Consider the following 5,779-nt stretch of genomic DNA (forward strand, 5'->3'; position numbering starts at 1 on the left):
CAGTAGTGCCAAGGTTGTGGGTTCCATCCTCAGGCAGGCTCCATGCAAGAATCAAACAATGTGCTGCCACCAAGACATAGCCGCTGGTTCTGGAGCCAGAGGCACCACCAGGGATTATTGGACCCAGCAGATCGTGGATCCAGGCTGAGCAATCTGCATTTCCATCTTAACCGCAGGAGAAAGGGTAGCTGGTCGGTGGAATTCTTGCTCCACGGACACGATTCTTTCCAAGCTAGCTCGTCATAAGACTGTGGCGGGGCGCCCACACGCCAGTGACTTCTAATACATCCGTGGCGACTAAGAAGATGGTCCAAGGCCCTCTATGGTTGGATGACGTTTTTTGAACGGGGAAGCCAAGTATGGCGCTCACAACTAAAGGGTGTCCCAAAATTCACGCAAGAAGTAATTTTGATAGAAAACACAGGTTTATAATTAAAAATTGTTAATTTTTTATTGATTCAAAATGTATACAGTATAGGGTTTTGTATGGAATAGCATAACGGGTAAATGGCCTCCACAGCTTTGCTGGTACACACGCAAAGCCTTGGTCTTCATTGTCTCTGCTCCTGGGCCATAATTGGTACTTGGTAATACTTATCAAATTGAAGGGATTGAAATCACAGGGTAACAAATATTAAAATCTGATTCAATAAACCAAGTAAAATTGGGCTTTTATTTTTGTCGTTGCTAATGCTCACGCAAAATTCAAATCTTGCGTGAATTTTGGGACGCTCTTTACCACCTCTTACTGGTCACCCTGGAGAGAGGGACAGGTATTTCCCTGTGGGATGCGAAAGGCAGGAAATCCTTTGGTTTTCTGAGTATGCACAGCGCCGTCAACCAAGGGCATTGCCACCCCAAGATTGTGGATGCCCTGAAGAGCCAGGCGGGGAAGCTGACGCCGACCTCACGGGCCTCCTACAACAACGTGCCGGGCGAAGACGAGGAGAACGTCACGAAGCTCTTCAACTACCACCAGGTTCTCCCCATGAGCACAGACAGGGTGGAGGCCGGGGAGACCGCTTGCAAGCTAGCGCAGTGGTGGGGCTGCACCGTGAAGGGCATCCCCAAGGACAAAGCCAAGATCGTCTTCGCAGCTGGAAACTTTTGGGGCAGGACTCTGTGTGCCATCTCCAGCTCCACGGACCCCAGCAGCGACGACAGCTTTGGCCCCTTCATGCCGGGGTTCGAGATCATTCCCTACAACGACCTACCTGCTCTTGAGCGTGCTCTTCAGGATCCAAACATTGCTGCGTTCATGGTCGAACCCATTCAGGGCGAGGCGGGCGTCATTTTCCCGACCCAGGCTGCCTGAGGGGTGTGCGCGAGCTCTGCGCCAGGCACCCAGTCCTGTTTATTGGATGAGACCCAGACAGGACTGGCCAGGACTGGGCGATGGCTGGCAGTCGGCCATGCAAACGTCAGGCCTGACCCCGTCCTCCTCGGCAAGGCCCTTTCCGGTGGCCTGTACCCCGTGTGTTCGGTGCTGTGTGACCACGAGATCATGCTGACCATCCAGCCTGGGGAGCGCGGCTCCACGTACAGGGGCAACCCCCTGGGCAGCCGGGGGGCCAACGCCGCCTTCGAAGTTTTGGAAGAAGAGAATGAGCTCAGGAAGCTGCCCTGGGACATCGTGACCGCAGTGCGTGGGAAGGGGCTGCTGGATGCCACCGTCACCGGGGAAACAAAGATTCCGATGCTTGGAAGGTTCGCCTACGCCTTCGAGATAATGGACTTCTGGCCAAGCCCACCCATGGCGACATCATCAGATTTCCACCTCCTCTGGTCATCAAGGAGGACGAGGTCCAGGAGGCCTTGGAGATCATCAAAAAGACCATCAGTCTTTTTTGTTTGTTTGTTTTAATATATTTTATTGATTTTTTACAGAGAGGAAGGGAGAGAGATAGAGAGTTAGAAACATCGATGAGAGAGAAACATCGACCAGCTGCCTCCTGCACATCTCCCACTGGGGATGCGCCCGCCACCCAAGTACATGCCCTTGACCGGAATCGAACCTGGGACCCTTCAGTCCGCAGCCCCGATGCTCTATCCACTGAGCCAAACCGGTTTTGGCAAGACCATCAGTCTTTCTGGGTCCTCCGCCAGCTTTCTGAGGGCAGGGCCTGCTTCCCTGGGGTGGGGCCTGTTTCCCTGGGGTGGGCCCTGTTCCCACGGGGCGGGGCCTGCTTCCCCAGGGGCGGAGCCACCTGGGCTGGCAGCTCGGCCACATCCTCATAAACAGCCTGTGTGGTGCTGCTCTCAGCGCGGGCTCATTCCACTCCCCTGTGTCTTCAAGGACCTTTTAAAAACATGTTATTTTCAGTTCATACATGCTAGGAGCGGCATTTATAACCACGCAGGTTGCTGTGTAAAGGGAAACGTGAGGAAGTCTGTGTGATCACGTGTGTGTGTGTGCTGAGGCGAAATGCTCCCTCTGTATGTAGGCAGCCTTTTTTGGCAAAGTCCCATGTGGGTTTTTACAGGTTTTTGATCATTTCCTCGCTGGTGTAAATATATTGTATTTCAAAAAGGTATATGGGGTTTTACATAGAAGACTGCTTTAACCTTCTAAAGTTGAATCATAATCACTGAATTTTAGGAAGGATGAAATGGTTAAGCTTATATAAAAGTACTAGGTTTAAATAAACTTTACATTAGCCAACACCAAGACATGTCATTATTTTGAATTGAGAACTAATGTTCAACATTCCCAAATTATGTTTTCAGTGTTGGTATAATTTGTAAAAAATACTCGTTTTCAGTTTTTCTTTAAATTTAAAATAAAGCTTATATTAAAAAAAGAATCATGCCCTAACTGGTTTGGCTCAGTGGATAGAGCGTCAGCCTGTGGACTGAAGGGTCCAGGTTCGATTCTGGTCAAGGGCATGTACCTTGGTTGCGGGCACATCCCCAGTAGGAGGTGTGCAGGAGGCAGCTGATCGATGTTTCTCTCTATCGTTCTCCCTTTCTCTCTGTAAAAAATCAATAAAATATATTTTAAAAAAAAAACAGAATCAAACAATGTATAAAATTAGTGGAACACAAAATGGGTGTTTCTCTCTCCCTATTCTTCTCTCTCTTTCTCTCTGAGCAATATATTTGTGTGTTTTTTCACCAAACAAGTCAACGCATGCGAACACCATCACAAACCAGGCAGGGACCCTGTGGTGAACCAGCCATAAGGGTTCTCATGAGGGCAGAGCACACAGTGAGGGAGAGGACAGGAGGGGAGGGGCCCTGCTGTCAGTGTGGAGGGTGGGGAACTGGGGCTGAGCTGAAGAGTCACCCACAAGTAATTATGACATCTGAGCTCCCTGAGACTAAACCCTAAGGGGCTGGGAAAAGCTCTGGGCCTGGACATGGGCTTTGTGGTCTCAGCACCTTCCAGCCAGGGGTTGAGACTGAGCTATTTTGGATTCAGGTGGTTGAGGAGCCCAGATCCCTCCCAGGCATTCTGGAGCAGCTCCTAATACTTGAGGCCCTCAAATGAGTTCACGTACCTCTGAGCAGCCCATACACTCTCCTAAGCTCCATGGGCATTGTTTGAATCTCTATTTTTGAATTTCTGGGTAATTTCCATTTTCATTTCATTAAAAATACTGCCCAACCAGTCCTGGAGGTAGCATGGATTCTCCAGAAAATGGTGCTGTGTGTTTTTAATGGTGAGACCATTCTGAAGTACAAGCATTTCCTGAAGGAGAGGCTTGGTCTCAACATGATACCACATTGGGGGGATGCATTCCAGGTGGTCTCCCTGCTCCATAAGTTTGGCCTGTGCCGAGCAGACCCTTGCACCTGGAGTGAGGTGATGGAGCCTGGACTCTGAGGGACAATATACTGTGGGAAGTGAGGTTGAGGGGGCAGAGAGGTTGGGCCCTTGGACAGGTTTGGTTTTAGAGGTTCCTGCCAGCATGTGGGGGTGTGTCCATTGTGTGTGTGTCCTGTGGCACTGTCTGGGTGGCCCCAATTGTTTGTTTCTGTGTGTGTGTGTGTGTTCCCCTCAAGGTATTGCCTATGTCTACAGTGTGGGTCTATGTGAGCCTGGACCTAAGTCCAGCACCTGAGTGCCCAGAAGAGGCTGGGGGTGTTCTCTACCTGCATGTTTCTGTGCTGGTGTTATCTGTATATTTCTCTCTGAGTCTGTGCACCCCAACCACTGACAAGTCATAGTGAATCTCCGGAGAGGTGATGTAGAGGACTACCTGTTTTTCTTCCCCACCACCAGTTGAGCCCCTTATTCTCCTGCTCGTCCAGGCATCTGGTGTCCCTCTGGAGGTCCCATCTCAGGTATGAATTAAGCACAGGGCCAGTTCATAGAACCTCAGGCTGTAGCAAGGTGGGGAATTGGGGCAGACTGTGATGACAGACAGGAGGTATAGAGCATGGATTGGAAATGTTTGTGGAAGACTGTGCCTTCTTGGAGTAGCTGGGTGATCCAGGATCCTTGGAAAGGAATGTGAAGGTGGGTGCATGTGGGGGAAAGCTGAGGGGAAGACTTCTAGGCTCCTAAATCCCCACTAATAATGAGGAACTGGACATCCCTGGAGAGGGTGTCCCTTGCCCATGTGAAAGCTAAGCTGAAAACTAGTAGAGGAAGGTGTCTGGGTCTACTCAGAGCATCATTCCTGGACCTCTATGTTCTAGTTATCTACAGGGAGAGCATGGCCACATGGGACCTGGAGGGAGAACTGGCTCTCCTCACTCCAGTGCCTAAAGTTATGTTGGAATCCCTCAGAAACAGCTTCTACTAAGATAAGTTCATTTTTATCACTCAAAGTCTAACCTAAGTTATGGAAATGAAGGGATGACTTTATTCAAGAACCATCATATTTTAGTGGTTAAATGAAAGCAAGGAGGGGATCATGACTATGACACTAATTATGTGGGTTTTTTCTGAGATCAGCAATAGTGATTCTGTTAGCCTCCCAGGTAAAAGAAGACACATTGACTGCATTCAAATGATTCTCTGATAACTGTTCTAGAGAGATTGTTCTGGATTTAATGCTATGTTCTTGAAAATTCAATACCTTAATTATTACATTTTTCTTTTTTAATCCTCAGCTGAGGATATGTTTATTGATTTTAGATAAAGAATAAAGAGAAACAGGGAGAGAAATAAGTAAACATTAATGGGAGAGGAACATGGATCAATTGCCTTTCATACATGCCCCAACCAGGGATCAAATCCACAATCTATTGTGTGTGTGGTGGGGGGGGGGGTGCATTATGAGATGATTCTCCAACCCACTGTACTACCTCGTGAAGACAGCAACTCAGTTCTTAATGTTTCCTTCAAAACAGTGTATTAGTATCACTCAGCATTAAGGGGAGTGTTGCTTTGCTTGTCAGTGTTGGTTGTATGTGTGAATTGCTGCCCCTTTGAGTGTTCCTGATTGTATTTGTGTTTTTTATTTTCTTTGTGTCTGTCTACTGTGTCCACGTATGTCCCTTCAGGTGTGTGCCTGTGTGTGTCCATTGTGTGTGTAAGTGTGCATCGTGATGCTGTCTTGTTCCCATGTGTTCTTATCTGTGTGTATTTGTGTATTCCCCTCAAAGTGATGTCCGAGTCTGTAGTCTGGGTCTGTGTGAGCCTGGCCACAAGCCCTGCACCTGAGAGCCCATCTTTGCCTGGGGGTGTTCTGTACCCGTGCATTTGTGTGCTTATGATGTCTGCATGTTCCCTGTTAGATTGTATGTGTGCACCCCAGCAACAGACAAATGCATATCAATCTCCACAGGGGTGATTTAGAAGACGGTATGTTCTTCTCTGCTCCCCAGG

The 5,779-nt window shown here is 48.6% G+C and overlaps 1 pseudogene; it reads left to right on the plus strand.

The window, feature by feature from the left end:
• The first annotated feature begins 236 nt into the window (after nt 1-236).
• Nucleotides 237-1,849, plus strand: LOC102421564 (annotated as a pseudogene).
• The last annotated feature ends 3,930 nt before the right edge of the window (nt 1,850-5,779 follow it).

The sequence above is a fragment of the Myotis lucifugus genome, unplaced genomic scaffold (genome assembly GCF_000147115.1).
Source record: "Myotis lucifugus unplaced genomic scaffold, Myoluc2.0 scaffold_2988, whole genome shotgun sequence".
Classification (NCBI taxonomy): domain Eukaryota; kingdom Metazoa; phylum Chordata; class Mammalia; order Chiroptera; family Vespertilionidae; genus Myotis; species Myotis lucifugus.